At 32.4% G+C, this 18,058-nt stretch overlaps 1 long non-coding RNA gene across 1 annotated transcript; it reads right to left on the reverse strand.

Moving 5' to 3' along the window:
• Positions 1–6,024: 6,024 nt before the first annotated feature.
• Positions 6,025–11,814, reverse strand: LOC143078743 (uncharacterized). Its single transcript, XR_012979253.1, has 2 exons — positions 11,516–11,814; positions 6,025–8,701 (listed from the first exon to the last, which is right to left on the reverse strand). It is a non-coding gene; the product is annotated as an uncharacterized LOC143078743 (long non-coding RNA).
• Between the last annotated feature and the right edge of the window lie 6,244 nt (positions 11,815–18,058).

Raw genomic sequence — 18,058 nt, forward strand, 5'->3', positions numbered from 1 at the left:
CAACCCAATTGTTATCCAATTTTATGTTGTATCATTCCAGCAGCGCATGCATACGAATATATATCTAGATAGGATATTCCCGGGCTTGTATTTCCTTTTATGATTTCCTTGATAGAGTGTTGATGCTCAAAAGGTAGCTATTATTCCAAGAGTTCCAAATGGCGAAGTTGAAATCTTCCCTTCGTAAATTTTACGGACGCCATCACGAGTTGGTTATTGTTATGGAATATCCATTTCACAGATGATAGCGAATATGTTCCTTACGTATCAACAATTCCGTTCCCTTTTCACAAATGTGACCTACCGAACTACTTACCGGGTTTGTAATAACATGAGCAACAAGACGGGTGCCACATGTGGAGCAGGATTTTCTTACCCTTCCGGAGCACCCGAGATCCCTCTTGAAGTTTTTGATTAGTCTTTAGTTTTCTATGTTGTGTCTTGTGTACTATTATTTGTCTGTTTGTCTTTTTCATTTTAGCAATGACGTTGTCAGTTTATTTTCGATCTATGAGTTTGAATGTCCCTCTAATATCTTTTCGCCCCTCTTTTATCCTGTTTACTTGATTTAACATATTTCCAAAAGGTTTTGTATTGTTCTTATTAATTCCTCCTATTATGGCGTTGTTAATATAAATATGTTCTGCTTTCCTGATTTCTCTTTTGCATATTTTTGGGTAATGGTGGTAGTTTGTCCATGATTTTGATCTTTTGGCTTGGTTATACAGGTTTTTTTTTTATTCAGCATTTTCTTGATCGTGTGTGTTATCCATGGCAGTCTGTGGTTGGACTATTTTGATGGTACGATAATTTAAGTTTGAAGTTGGATTCATAACACACTGCACATATAAATATTATAGTTAATTGCTATTAATAAGTATTGCAATATGCATTGTGTTTAAATGCAATATCAGTATTTAGTTCTATTTTAATCTTTAATCAATCCTAATTCTATCTTACTTTTGAGATATAGTTTTTCATATGTGACGTAATTTTTCAGCTGTTTCAGAAATTTCATATGTTCAAATTTTTAATGCCTTTTCACCATCGTATGTGACGTAATTTTTAATGCCTTTTCACCGTCGTATGTGACATCATTTTCATAATTTACTGCGTTGAGGCCTGGACTGATTCGGGTGTGTCTATTCTGTGTTGGTCATTCATTATGTATTCGTGTTTGTTTTATGTAATGAGTTAATACTTCAGTTTCATTATGTATATCTGTTATATTCATTTGATAAAATTTACTGTTTGCAATAGCATTAATTGTTCTAAATAACTAGGATGTTCTTATCACCAGCATACAAACTTAGCCGTATTTGACACAACCTTTTTCAACTTTTGATCTTCAGTGCTGTACAGCTTTGTACTTTTTTTCGCTTTCGATCTTTTATATCTGGGCGTCACTTGTGAGTCTTGTGTGGACGAGGCGCGTTTTTGACGTATTAAATTTTAAACCTGATGCTTTTTGTTATTCATTAATCATGTGTTTCTTTGTCTAATACGTTTATCTATTTATTTGTATTGTAGTCCTGTAATATTATGTTGTCATTTCTATGTTATATTTAACATTGCCATTAAAGTGCGAGGTTTGGCATGCCACAAAACCAGGTTCAACCCACCATTTTTTCCTTTAAAAATGTCCTGTACCAAGTCAGGAATATGGCCATTGTTATATTATAGTTCGTTTCTCTGTGTGTTACAATTTAACGTTGCGTCGTTTGTTTTCTCTTATTTTTGAGTGTAAATTGACATTGCGATAAGACGTGTCACGGTACTTGTCTATCCCAAATTCATGTATTTGGTTTTGATGTGATATTTGTTATTCTCGTGGGATTTTGTCTGATGCTTGGTCCGTTTCTGTGTGTGTTAGTTACATTGTAGTGTTGTGTCGTTGTTCTCTTATATTTATGCGTTTCCGTCAGTTTTAGTTTGTTACCCCGATTTTTTTTTTGTCCATGGATTTATGAGTTTGAACAGCGGTATACTACTGTTGCCTTTATTGATGGTATATGTTTTTCTAGGCTGGCAATTAGGTGTTTCTTAAATGTCAATCATTCTTCGTTGACATTTTGGTTGTTTTGGATGTTAATCCTCATTTGTGGTGACAGTGAATCTATATCTTTATTCACTTTATCGCAGCTAAATTGGCTCTTGCCCTGGTGTAAACTTTCCGATAGCTAGATTTGGAAAGAAAGGATTGATGTCTGTATCAGTTATGATGATGGCATGGTCAGAAATACCTGGTATGTTCGTTGACGTTTTCATTAGTTAGAAAGTTTTAATTGATGTTTATACTAATGTTTCATGTTCTGTCCGACTCGGCTTCTGTAAAAATAATTATTTTAGGTGGACGATACACATTTTATTACTAAATTTATGATGCCTGTGGTAGAGACGACAATGTTTTCTTAACCGTCTCATGAACTTGGTGCACGTGTTAATTTTTCAATCTTTCAAGTTGTCAGGTTTATTGAGTCAGTTGCATTATTTGGTAGTAGAAGTATAGCAGTGCAAAAATTCAAATCACAACTTTTCACAACTTCCTTAAAATGCCGCCAGTTCGTAAAACGCGTGTTTCCAGTAAAAAAAGTAAGAAAAGTGACACACCAGCTGTACAGAATTCCAGTAATACGGAATTGACATTTGACGAAGTTAAAGAAAAACTAAGGAAGCAATTTAAGGCATCAGGGCTCCATCCAATTTCACCAAAGAGCAGTTATTGGAACTATTAAATGAGAATTCAGGACAAGATAATACAGTTATGCCCGAAATTCCAGCATTAACTCAACTTACCACCAAGTAAAACAAAGGAAGCAGATGGATTCATGACAAAAATGTGTTTTGGTGTCAGATGGTGATGTGTTTGTACATCTTACTTTACTGAACCTTCTTGCTGCTTACAATTATCTCTATTTATAATGAACTTGGCCTAGTAGTTTCAGTGGAAAATGTTAGTAAAAATTTACAAATTTTATGAAAATGGTTAAAAATTGACTATTAAGGACAATAACTCCTTAGGGGGTCGATTGACCATTTCGTTCATGTTGACTTATTTGTAAATCTTACTATGCTGAACATTATTGCTGTTTACAGTTTATCTTTATCTATAATAATATTCAAGATAACCAAAAACAGCAAAATTTCCTTAAAATTACCAATTTAGGGGCAGCAACCCAACAAAGGGTTGTCTGATTCATCTGCAAATTTCAGGGCAGATAGATCTTGACCTGATAAACAATTTTACCCATGTCAGATTTGCTCTAAATGCTTTGGTTTTTGAGTGATAAGCCAAACACTGCATTTTACCCCTATGTTTCTATTTTTAGCCGTGGCGGCCATCTTGGTTAGATGGCTGGGTCTCCGGACACATTTTTTAAACTAGATACCCCAAAGATAATTGTGGCCAAGTTTGGATGAATTTGGCCTAGTAGTTTCAGAGGAGAAGATTTTTGTAAAAGATTACTAAGATTTACGAAAAATGGTTAAACATTGACTATAAAGGGCAATAACTGCTAAAGGGGTCAATTGACCATTTCGGTCATGTTGATTTATTTAATAATATAATAAGATAATAACCAAAAACAGTAAAATTTCCTTAAAATTACCAATTTAGGGGCAGCAACCCAACAACGGGTTGTCCGATTCATCTGAAAATTTCAGGGCAGATAGATCTTCACCTGATAAACAAATTTACTCATTTCAGATTTGCTCTAAATGCTTTGGTTTTTGAGTTATAAGCCAAAAACTGCATTTTACCCCTATGTTCTATTTTTAGCCATGGTGGCCATCTTGGTTGGTTGGCCGGGTCACCGGACACATTTTTTAAACTAGATACCTAAATGATGATTGTGGCCAAGTTTGGTTTAATTTGGCCCAGTAGTTTTAGAGGAGAAGATTTTGTAAAAGTTAACGACGACTAACGATGGACGACAGACGACGGACGCAAAGTGATGGGAAAAGCTCACTTGGCCCTTTGGGCCAGGTGAGCTAAAAACATGAAAATAAGGTAAAGGTCAGATGTACCTCATCAGACAAACACGTTAACCTTTCAATCATTCTGTATACCAAATACAGTTAACCATTTTTTAATATCTTTTATATGCACACGCTGAAATGTCTCTCCTTCTTTACCAATCATTGATAGTATGTTGATAGTCCTAAATATAAAGCTTTATTACAACTGTCATATAAACTTAACATAAACCAAAAAAAAAATAAACATTGACCATTGAACCATGAAAATGAGGTCAAGGTCAGATGAACCATGCCAGGCAGACATGTACAGCTAACAATTCTTCGATACAACAAACATAGTTGACCTATTGCTTATAGTTTAAGAAAAACACACCAAAACACAAAAAACTAAACACTGAGCAATGAACTGTGAAAATTAGGTCAAGGTCAAATAAAACCTATGTGACTGACATACAGATCATAAAATATTTCCAAACACCAAATATAGTTGACCTATTGCATATAGTATTAGAAAAAAAGACCAAAACACAAAAACTTAACTTTTGACCACTAAACCATGAAAATGAGGTCAAGGTCAGATGACACCTGCACCCTAGACATGAACACCTTACAATCATTCCATACAACAAATATAGTAGACCTTTTGCATACAATATAAGTAAAACAGACCAAAACACAAAAACTTAACTATAACCACTGAACCATGAAAATGAGGTCAAGGTCAGATGACATCTGCCAGTTGGACATGTACACCTTATAGTCCTTCCATATACCGAATATACAAGACCTATTGCTTATAGTATCTAAGATATGGACTTGACCACCAAAACATAACCTTGTTCACTGATCCATGAAATGAGGTGGAGGTCAAGTGCAAACTGTCTGACGGGCATGAGGACCTTGCAAGGTACGCACATACTAAATATAGTTATCCTATTACTAGTAATAAGAGAGAATTTAATATTACAAAAAATCTTAACTTTTTTCAAGTAGTCACTGAACCATGAAAATGAGGTCAAAGACATTGGACATGTGACTGACGGTAACTTCGTAACATGAGACATCTATATACAAAGTATGAAGCATCCAGGTCTTCAACCTTCTCAAATATAAAGCTTTTAAGAAGTTAGCTAACACCGCTGCCACCACCAGATCACTATCCTTATTTCAAGCTTTCTGTGACAAAAGTCGCAGGCTCGACAAAAAAAAAATATGGACTAAAATATCCATGAAAATAAGGTCAAGGTCAGATGAACCTTGTTAGACAGACGTGTGAACCTTACAATTATTTTATTCATTGAATAAACATAATGAATTACTTAGTTTCAGAGAAACAAATACCTAATCCCAAAACTGAACATTAATCACTGAACCATGACTTTGTTAGGCTAGGCGATCTCTCATGATGGTAATGATGGACAACTGTTAAAAGTCCTGTGGCAATTAAATGCATATTCAGGACAGGTACATGAAAATTAACCCTGCTTTGTGCAATCCACATGAAGAGCAGCAGCAAGTACCAATTTTTGAGTCGTTTAGGTTTTAACATGCCAGAGTTCCAACTTGAGGCGAACACACTAATACAAGACCACTGATGTTATTGTATAAAAGACTCCTTAGTTGTAAATGTCTGTCATTTGGTCTCTTGTGAAGAGTTGTCTCATTAGGACACTTCTTTTTTATATGTATACCTAGCAATGAATCCATATACATTTGTACCAAATATAGTTGTCCATATAACACATAAAAATGGGGTAACTAGTCAAATAAAAAGACCATTTGGCATCTTCATACAAATATGAAGCTATCCAGCACCTTTAAAGTTTGGACAATAAAGTTTTAAAAATGACAACCCTGTTTAGTATCCCTAAGTTCTGCTGATAATACACTGCCAAGCCAATGATGATGATAGACGCCAAGTGATGGAAATATAAATAAATATAATTAAATATAAATAAATATAATTAAAGCATCTGCATGTGTCATACCCTCGACCACAGAAAACTCTTCCCCCTTACTTGTCCTCCAGATACAATTAAGATAAGATGATTTTCCAAATAAATTTTAATTACCAATTATTATGATCCTACATGATACAAAATAACCAAATGAAACCAAACACAATCTGCTTCTTTTAAGATGTGTGTAAATATCAAACAAACAGTTACTTGTGATATGCTTTTGATCACGGTTGTAAATTATCTTTAAATAAAAAGGAGGAAAAGGATCTGCATCATGGGTATGGTATCAGTAGCAAAATATTACATAATGCAAAATAAATGACAGTACTGAGGATACTATCTATTTTCCTGGTTGTTTTTATTATAGGGGGGAAATAATCCTAATGTAATTTCTTAGTCTATATAATTACATATAAAAGTTTATGAATTAAAATAAAATCATGTTAATTTTTTGATACATGTAATAAATTTTGTAATCATTTTTTGACTATTCTTTGTTTAATATATAAACTTGTTGTTCGGTGTGAGCCAAGGCTCCGTGTTGAAGGCCATACATTGACCTATAATGGTTTACTTTTTTTAAATTGTTATTGGATGGAGGTTTGTCTCATTGGCACTCACACCACATCTTCCTACATCTAATTAAGGCTTTTTAGTCCTTACTTAACTTATAAATAAATAATAGAATTCCATATTAAAAAAGAATCCTCAGTTTGTCTCAACTTTTAAAAATGACATCCAAAAACAATACAATTCTTATACAAAGTAAAACTGTGGTAAAAGCTATAATATAAAAATATCAAAACATGCATGTACAAATTATTTTTTGAGAATTACTCAACTTGACTGTCCCTTTGGTATCTTTCGTCTCTCTTTTATTTACTGGGAAAATAAAACAAACTAAATATTTGATCGGTGCAAAAATGATTAGATTACCAATGAAATAGCAGAGGTGGGAAAAATTTGGTTGATTATTTAGGAAATCACTGAAGTACCACTGGAGGAGGCCCCTCTAACAATCAGTGAGCACCCCCTTTTTTTTCCCTTTATGAAAATTTCTGGATCCTCCAGGGAACAGATTACATTTCATTCATTCACATTTTTAACCTCAAGCTGTTTTAAACTATATAGTTTCTTTACTCCTTCCAAATTTCTAAGCTATTTGTTTTTAAAATTAAGTAGTATATTTTTATATTTATTTATGGAACCCTGAGGAGGGCAGATAACTAGTGTTCAGTTATTATTTTATAGAATGATTTATGCATTAGGCCGGGATGTGGTATAGTGATTCAGTGTATGATATGTTTGCTCATCCATCTTCAACCTTAACCCACAATTATCAAGATTAAATGGGACTTTCCGGATACTTTCAAATAATCTTCAGTCTCTGCCGACGTTGTGTACTATTTTTTATAACTTCTAAAGGTTCTCTAATCAAAGAATGGATTTTTTCTTTTCTTATATCTTATTACTCATATTGAAGGATAGGTTAGTTCAGCTGATATCAACATAGATTTAGTTAGAGCAGATTCTCAACTTACATCCACAAATCTAACAGTTTGATCAATCTTCCAAGGACTGCATCAATAGTTGAAGGGTGAAAAAGAATGTTTATGAGTTAAAAGCATAAAAATGTCAGATCTCATTATGAAAATAAATATCTGCATGTAAAAGTAATTTTTTTTAGTTTCTGAACAAACCCAACCATATTAAGGCTTGGTATAACAAGATTTTACAATAAAAACAAATAAATTCAGATAAAAACCACTAAAATCAGATAAAATCATATAAAACACAAATGTTGTTATAGCAAACCTTTATATATACTTCAAAGCTACAGTGGTAATATACTATTGTCTTGAAGTAGAATACATTGAAAATTTGTATTAATGTCATGACAATTTTGTCATAATGAGATCCAACTTTTTAAGACAAGATTAAATGCAGGATAAAAACATAATAAAAAAAGGTCCATTCTTTCAATTGGGAACCCCAAAATTTCATTATAATAAAAAAAAATACACACTGCCATTAGTTACAGAAGATAATCTGAAAGTTTCAATGAAAATCTACCAATAGTTTATAAGCCGTGGATGAGAGATGATGATGGACAAACAGACAGAAAACACAAATCTTCCCATTGCAGAGGCGGTTTAGAGGGTCCCCCCCCCCCCTTTTGTGGGAAAAAAATTGTTGATTATAAAATAAATCACTTGGGCTGGCCTAGTCCCCTCTTAGGCATTCAGTGGAGTAAAACCCAACCCAAAACCCAAACATTTTTATTTGGGGTCAAAAACTTAGTAGTTAAAATATTTAACAGGGGACTAGTTTCATATTCTCTTTTCATAGTGTTTGGCCATCAAAATCCTACTATTTTGGATTCTAACCAACAAAATTCATTTCACAAAGCACTTGTAAGGCTTACATGTACATAACTTAAAAATATGTAAACCTATGTACGTCTTGTGGGTACTTTGAGAAACCATATGGCATACCTTTGGGACCCCTCAAATAACAATAATTTCAGTTTAATTTTTCATCAATCACAAAACAATAATTGAATGCAAGTAATATAAATAAAAAAAATCTATAATTTGAAATTCAATATAGCAATAAAAATACAATTTGTTAAAAACTCATTCTGCTTACAAGACTACTGCCTACAGATTGTTCCAATAGAGATAGTAACAGTTCATCCGATTGTTTGCAGGATTATTGTCTGAGGATTTTACCATACAAGGCAGCAACTGTTACACTTTAAACTGAAAAGAAATAAAGTTAAGTTTCAATTATTTAATCAAATAATCTTAAGGGTATATACCCGGTAATAAAATTCAATTTAAAAAAAAACATATCATTGAATGTGAAAACTACTCTTATTTTTGCTACTTCATTTGAAATCTGTCAATACACAAAAATAATTTTTCCAAACTTTACAATTATGAGATTTGACATCAAATACCTGAGCAATTATTGGAAACACAGTGAATGCAGAAGCTGCTGGTTAGTTCACTTAATAAAAAGTAAAATTTAATGAATATTTTGTTATTTGTTGTTTTATTGACCCTTACTGAGATCAAAACAAAATTTTCTCCATGATGAAAAAGTAGGAATAAATTCTTTTGAAATTTGTAGTGAAAATATGAATGACAATGTAAAGCAGTTATCATACATGATCATCTTTTTTATGATAGCTAGGTTTTACTTGATATCAGATTATCTCCCCTTCACGTCTGGCCCATGGCCACAATTATGGCCCCCCTTTTCGTTGTCCACGAGTATAGTTCCCTTTAATTATAATGTATTTTTTCTTATTTTTTTTTCTTTCCCTTTCTCATACATTTCTTAGTTTTTCTGGGGTGGAAATGAAAGGGGAGAGCTGAAATAAACTTTTGGATGTTTTATTTTAACAGATTTTGATAAGGAAAGAGTAATTCGGCTAGGTGGATTGAGATCACAATTAATTCGTAGTGCATTTCTTTTAGAACATAAATGAAAATTAAAAAAATCCCACCTGGGCTTTCTCGATGATTTTTTTACAGTGTGTTGTACTACTTTTGGGACAAATTATATCAAAATTATAGAAAACTTCATCAGCTCTAACTTAAACTAGAGGCTCTAAAGAGCCTGTGTCGCTCACCTTGGTCTATGTGAATATTAAACAAAGGAAGCAGATGGATTCATGACAAAATTGTGTTTTGGTGATGGTGATGTGTTTGTACATCTTACTTTACTGAACATTCTTGCTGCTTACAATTATCTCTATCTATAATGAACTCGGCCCAGTAGTTTCAGTGGAAAATGTTAGTTAAAATTTACAAATTTTATGAAAATTGTTAAAAATTGACTATAAAGGACAATAACTCTTTAGGGGTCAATTGACCATTTCCGTCATGTTGATTTATTTGTAAATCTTACTTTGCTTAACATTATTGATGTTTACAGTTTATCTCTATCTATAATAATATTCAAGATAATAACCAAAATCAGCAAAATTTCCTTAAAATTACCAATTCAGGGGCAGCAACCTATCAACGGGTTGTCCAATTCATCTCAAAATTTCAGGGCAGATAGATCTTGACCTGATAAACAATTTTACCCGATGTCAGATTTGCTCTAAATGCTTTGGTTTTTGAGTGATAAGCCAAAAACTGCCTTTTACCCCTATGTTCTATTTTAAGCCATGGCGGCCATCTTGGTTGGTTGGCCAGGTCACCGGACACAATTTTTTAATTAGATACCCCAATGATGATTGTGGTCAAGTTTGGTTTAATTTGGCCCAGTAGTTTCAGAGGAGAAGATTTTTGTAAAAGATGACTAAGATTTACGAAAAATGGTTAAAAATTGACTATAAAGGGCAATAACTTCTTAAGGGGTCAACAGATCATTTTGGTCCTGTTGACTTATTTGTAGATCTTACTTTACTGAACATTTTTGTTGTTTACAGTTTATCTCTATCTATGATAATATTCAAGATAATAACCAAAAACAGCAAAATTTCCTTAAAATTACCAATTCAGGGGGGCAGCAACCTATCAACGGGTTGTCCGATTCATCTCAAAATTTCAGGGCAGATAGATCTTGACCTGATTAACAATTTTACCCCATGTTAGATTTGCTCTAAATGCTTTGGTTTTTGAGTTATAAGCCAAAAACTGCATTTTACCCCTATATTCTATTTTTAGCCATGGCCGCCATTTTGGTTGGTTGGCCGGGTCACCGGACACTATTTTTTAACTAGATACCCCAATGATGATTGTAACCAAGTTTGGTTGAAATTGGCTCAGTAGTTTCATTGAAGATTTTTGTAAAAGTTAACGACGGACGACGACGACGGACCACGGACGCCAAGTGAGCTAAAAATGGACAATTTTATGTTTAAAACGTCTTAAAAATCTTTTGACATCTTCCGAAGTGCTAATTTTTAACCTTTTTCAGCTGGACCAAATCACTACTTTACTTTAAAATTCTGGACCCAAATTTTTTTAGTGTAATTTCACCCCCTACTTCCAATTTGAGGTATAAAACATGGAGAAATAAATTTCGAAGGGGTATGAAAAATATTGGCAAGTAACCCACTGTCAACACTAGGGATTTATATATTTGTGAACAACGAAAATCAAGGGATGACAATTGTGGCCTTGGACCTAATAGGTGCAAAAAGGTAGTATTTACACTTTTCGGAACATCTCTTGACTTGCCTACAGGGGTATGGATGTGTATTGGGCCAAATTTGTATGATGTAAACATGCAATTTTTCTGAAAATTGCATATATTGTTGGACTTGAACTGTACATTGCACACACCAAAATTAAGACAAAAAGATTAGGCAAATTTTTTTTAATGCGACAAAACGTTATAAAGAACTGATCGAGGAATTAATTGTAGTCTCGAGCCTAATCTGGTTCAGAGCAGGGAAGACAAATCAGTTAATATAGATACACTTATAAAGTAAAGGTACAGCATTTTACATTGACATATATTTAGGATAGATATATAAATATCAAGGGGCATTTAAAATTAGATACATGTATAATTAATAAATTTAAATTGTTTGTTGATTAAATAATTCTCACCTTAAAACAGCTCTAATAACTCCCCAAGCAAGTAACCCCAAGGAAACTTGTGATGCTAACCTGTAAAACAAAGTTCAAGGTCAGTTATTCTCAACTTTCAAAAAATATGTACATCATAATAATTGTTTAAAAGTTCTCAGATAACAAACAAAATTCTGCAAGAAAATAATTGGTATTCAAAATCAAACTAATGGTTATGTTTTTGCCCTTTGTAAGGTTTTTTTATCTCTCCAACACATTCCCGATTTACATTTTCAATTTTAATAAGTTAGCAATAAATAAACTTGTATTTCATCATATTGTATAGTATTTCAAACCTTCAAAAAACTTATTGATGTCAAATACTAATAAAATTATTAAAAGTAAAAGCTTTAATACCTACCAACATGTTAACACCAGGAAAACATTGTAATTTCAACAACCTGAAATAAAAAAAAATGTTTAAAAGATAAAATTAAGAAGAGAAACAAAATTATGCCTTGTATCATTTCTTATGAATTTGTTATATAATATCTTCAAAATATTGACTTGATACATAAGGTAGAAAACATTTTCATTAAATACAAGTTATAAAAAAATGTTATGAAATGATGAAGTTTAGTATGGTGTTCATTATCACTGAACTAGTATATATTTGTTTAGGGGCCAGCTGAAGGACGACTCCGGGTACGAGAATTTCTCGTTGCATTGAAGACCTGTTGGTGACCTTCTGCTGTTGTCTGCTCTATGCTCGGGTTGTTGTCTCTTTGGCGCATTCCCCATTTCCATTCTCAATTGTATCTTCAATATCACACAAAAACCCTTAATAAATAAAAAGTTTTAAAAGTCTATAATAATATTATTATAAATTTTGTGGAACATTTCAACTCACCACAGATTTTTCCTGGTAAAGCCTCAGACTTGGTTGAAGATATAATTGACCATCTTCCTTAGAGCTGCTATCATAACTGCCAAGGAGGTCCATGTCATCATTATCTTATTGTCCATTTGCTTTCAGAAATAACATTATACATGTATAAAAAAAAATATCAGATGCACTTTACAGTTTTAACAAAATCAGTTTTTTTGAAAACTTCCCCTCATCAATTGTAGTTACCCACTATTTCTCAAACCATCCAAATCTATTATCTATATATAGAGCTCTGCTTACATATTTTTTTTTATTTACAGAGCTCTAAATAATAGTTATTTTAGCTAGTATACATCTGATATTTAAAGAAAATGTGTAAAAAAAGTGAATATTTAAATAAAAAAAGTTATATTCCCTATAAACACTTAGGAAATTTAAAGTATGAGGAGTATAACAAGGGAATTACCTCCCCTTGCCTAGAAAATATGACCCTGTCAAGACTCCATATCCTTCCTATATTTAACAAAAATACAAAATATAGTATAAATAAAATGAAAAAAAATATACGATATGTAAAAACTACGACACATTTCAATAACTAATTTAGTACTTTAACTTTTACCTAAGGGCCTTAGTGGCAGTGGTCTAAGAAGTATTATTGTATCTCTAGCATGTCAAAATGAGGTTGAGAATTCAAAGCCAACCTGTGGTAGGTGTGTTTGACTCGAAGCTTAATTGACTAAAATTGACAGTTCCCTCAGGGGAAAAGTTGGTGGGTATCTACTGTTACTTTTAACTTTTTCAACCCATAAAAAATGGCCATCACGATAATACAAATTGGGCTGAAAGTGGCATTATACACCAAAATTCTATCAATCAATCAATCTTTTTTCACCGATATGTTCTACTCTGCTTCTAGTGAAATAATTTTGATTTTTTAGCTAAAAGCACTGCCAAAAAATAACAAAAAGTTGGAAAAATATATAACAATTCAGGCAACACAAAAACACAATATATTCTTTTTAAATTTTTTTTTTTTTTTTTTTTTTTTTAGATTCTCCATTCTTAACCGACTGAAGCCTTTGGACTAGACAGACCATTATTAAATTTACCAGTAAATTTTTTCTGTTTCATTTCATTTTCAAAGTAAAAATGAAACAGAGTTACAGGGTGTTGGGGGAATAACGAATAAGATCTAAATTATGAAACATATAAAGTTCAGTTTCTATAAGCATGACAAGAAAAGTACCGTAAGAGTAATTTTGAAATTTTAAATACAAGCTTCCAATCTAGTTGAAAGTAGAGAATCTTCACACATTCTTTTTTTTTTTTTTTTTTTGTTATTGTAAAAAATTACATTTTCTGAAACATATACAAAAGTTTTCTGAATAACTTTCTTCACTGTTATATCATATAATCATTTAATGTGGCAGCCGCAGTCAAAGTTTCCTGAAAAAGAAATAAATATGCTTAAACATATCTGTCAAAACATATGATCAAGCCTATATCAAAATTTAAACTATATCTAATACAATTATTAGCAAATAAGGATGAAAAACTAACCAATGGTTGGTGTGTGTCATGTTTATTTTTTTCGATTATTCTTTTTCATGAAACAATGTGTTGGTTTTCTTGTTTGAAATTGTTTTCCATTTTGTCCTATTCAGTACCTCTTATAGCTTACTTTAAAACTGATACTGTAAATTCAGAAATCATTGCATGCATCTATTCTTGATTTTTTAATAAATGGATAAATATGATTAATAATCCCGATTTCAGAAAAATCCGCCTTCAAAGATATGCATCAGAGATTAAAATATTGTGATATTCAACCAGTTGCATTATTAACATTCATATAGATATTTGCTCATTGCTGAACATCCTACAGTGACTGTAATTTGCTTCCTTTATTGATAGTTGTGTAGTTGGCAATCTTATAACATCTCTTTATTCTTATATCCCCCTATCCAGATTACCGGTATAAATAAACTTATATTTTGGATTTTTTTTTTTAAATGTTAGATCTACACATGTACATAAAAAAGTCCATGGTGCATTTACATACTCTTAGATGAATAGTTCAATCTATTTTTTAATTCTTACATAAAATTCAGCTCCAATGGCCCTTTCCCAGCTTCAATCCCTACAGACAAGCTGTGGTGCTAACCTGAAATATAAAATGCTTAGTCAATCAAAATTGTTTTAAAGGATCACTTCTGGAATACCGTATCTACTTTATATAAAATGGGTTATATACATGTGACAGGTTTTGAGAACATTGATAAGACATCAATCCAACAACCCAATTCAATCCTTAAAAGTTGTAGGTTAAAAAGGGCTAAAGTTGGCCACAAGATTTTAATCTTTTTTAATTCAGGTCCAAATGCTACATATAAATTGTTGTGGTATCATTTTTGATACAAAATAACCACTTCTTTTTTTGACATGTAACAATATAAACTACAAAGTTATGACCTCTTGATTATGCAATTCTGGTGTTTTTCGCAAAACCGCCAATTAAGCTCCAATTTTTCACAAGTTAGAACTATTTTCAGCATAATTCACTTTCCCTGATCCAGTAATAGTGTATGTCTTGTAATTTAAATATTACCCTTGGCACCTTTAGGTTACTTAACATTTTGGATCAAAGGTACTGTATTCTTTAAGTTTTTAGGTAAGAACATCACATTTTGATAATATCTCCCAATTTAGCTAATTATGGAGTCTACAGTGTATTATAAAGAAGCTTTTTCTTTTATGTCGCCATAAGTCTCTTGATATATCCATTTAACAAACCATATTTGGGCCTTTTTGGAATTCTATGATGAAAGTTGAAATTTAAAATCTATAATAAGGCCATATTTGCCAAGTGAACATTGTCATATGGTATTGATAAAATCAAGAGTATACTGTTGACCAAACTTTTATAAACCTTTAACCCTAGTCGGTATTCATTTCCAAATAATATTATTAATAGAATAATTTTTTTTAAACAGGATTAACATACTGGTACCTACCTTCATATTAGCTGTATTTGACCACCAAGTCTTATTCCAACACCATGAAAACATGTCACAGAAAGTACCTAAAAAGAAATTAACACATTTATTAATTTTACAAACCAGTTTCTAGGTCAACCTAAAGATTACTTTACAAATGTTCTGATTTCTTACTTCATGTACCAAAAGTATAACATCCACATATTCTGTAAAATTTATAAAGATTGAAAAACAAACAAAAATTGTCAGTTTTATGATTTGAATTTCAACTGAACTCAACTAATTTGAATAATGAAAATGAGTTGCCTCCCATTGAATGAACAAATCTTGCTGTTAATAAAACTAGTCTCCCCTTGAGGTATAATTCCTATCTCAGGATTTACTCCAGTAATTGTGATAGAAATTCTTGTTAATGTAACTGGTATCTCAAAATATTAAACTGGTAAATACATTCTTCAAAGATGTTTTTCACACAGAAAAGAAAGATGATTAAAGAACCTTAGTGAGCACGCTCACATACCCCATGTCCCCACATTGTCATTGGAGAAATTAAATAAGTATAAGAAAAAATATTGAATAATAATTTCCTGTCAATATACATAGTATGTCCTTATTATCTACAAAATTTCATGAAATTCTGTTGTGTGTTTTCAGAGGAGTTGAGATGACAAACTGTTGCAGAAGTACATTGAAGCAAATAAGTTCAAAGGGGCATAACTCCTAGAAAAAAATTGAACCGTAATTTCCTGTTGATATGCACATCTACATAGTATGTCCTTATTATCTACAAAGTTTCATGAAATTCTGTTGTGTGGTTTGAGAGGAGTTGTGATGACAAACTGTTGCAGTAATACATTAAAGTAAATAAGTTCAAAGGGGCATAACTCCTAGAAAAAAAATTGAATCGCAATTTCCCGTCGATATGCACAACTACATAGTATGTCCTTATTATCTGAAAAGGTTTCATGAAATTCTGTTGTGTGGTTTGAGAGGAGTTGCGATGACAAACTGTTGCAGTATTACATTAAAGTAAATAAGTTCAAAAGGGCATAACTCCTAGAAAAAAAATTGAATCACAATTTCCCGTCGATATGCACAACTACATAGTATGTCCTTATTATCTGAAAAGGTTTCGTGAAATTCTGTTGTGTGGTTTGAGAGGAGTTGCGATGACAAACTGTTGCAGTAATACATTAAAGTAAATAAGTTCAAAGAGGCGTAACTCCTAGAAAAAAAATTGAATCGCAATTTCCCGTCGATATGCACAACTACATAGTATGTCCTTATTATCTGAAAAGGTTTCGTGAAATTCTGTTGTGTGGTTTGAGAGGAGTTGCGATGACAAACTGTTGCAGTATTACATTAAAGTAAATAAGTTCAAAGGGGCATAACTCCTAGAAAAAAAATTGAATCACAATTTCCCGTCGATATGCACAACTACATAGTATGTCCTTATTATCTGAAAAGGTTTCGTGAAATTCTGTTGTGTGGTTTGAGAGGAGTTGCGATGACAACCTGTTGCAGTAATACATTAAAGTAAATAAGTTCAAAGGGGCGTAACTCCTAGAAAAAAAATTGTATCGCAATTTCCGGTAGATATGCACAACTACATAGTATGTCCTTATTATCTGAAAAGGTTTCGTGAAATTCTGTTGTGTGGTTTGAGAGGAGTTGCGATGACAACCTGTTGCAGTAATACATTAAAGTAAATAAGTTCAAAGGGGTGTAACTCCTAGAAAAAAAATTGAATCGCAATTTCCCGTCGATATGCACAACTACATAGTATGTCCTTATTATCTGAAAAGGTTTTCATGAAATTCTGTTGTGTGGTTTGAGAGGAGTTGTGATGACAAACTGTTGCAGTAATACATTAAAGTAAATAAGTTCAAAGGGGCGCAACTCCTAGAAAAAAAAATTGAATCGCAATTTCCCGTCGATATGCACAACTACATAGTATGTCCTTATTATCTGAAAAGGTTTCGTGAAATTCTGTTGTGTGGTTTGAGAGGAGTTGCGATGACAACCTGTTGCAGTAATACATTAAAGTAAATAAGTTCAAAGGGGTGTAACTCCTAGAAAAAAAATTGAATCGCAATTTCCCGTCGATATGCACAACTACATAGTATGTCCTTATTATCTGAAAAGGTTTCGTGAAATTCTGTTGTGTGGTTTGAGAGGAGTTGTGATGACAAACTGTTGCAGTAATACATTAAAGTAAATAAGTTCAAAGGGGCGCAACTCCTAGAAAAAAAAATTGAATCGCAATTTCCCGTCGATATGCACAACTACATAGTATGTCCTTATTATCTGAAAAGGTTTCGTGAAATTCTGTTGTGTGGTTTGAGAGGAGTTGCGATGACAAGAAACAGGACTGATGGATGGACTGACGGACGGACGGGTCAAAAACATTATACCCTCCGCAACTTCGTTGCGTGGGGTATAAATATATATGCACTTTTTATTAAATATTTCTAGAAAATGTATAAAAATTGTTTGACTTCAATAAACTTGCCTTCTCAATTTCATGGTAAAGCCTCAGACTTGGTTGAAGATTTTATTGACCATCTTCCTTAGAGCTGCTCTCCTGGCTGCCAGGATGGCTGTCATCATTATCTGATTGTCAATCTGTCATTTTTTGGTCCATTATTTATAGAAATGAATAAAGATATCAGATGCACTTTCAATTAATCTCCT

The sequence above is a fragment of the Mytilus galloprovincialis genome, chromosome 6 (genome assembly GCF_965363235.1).
Source record: "Mytilus galloprovincialis chromosome 6, xbMytGall1.hap1.1, whole genome shotgun sequence".
In the NCBI taxonomy this organism is placed as follows: Eukaryota; Metazoa; Mollusca; class Bivalvia; order Mytilida; family Mytilidae; genus Mytilus; species Mytilus galloprovincialis.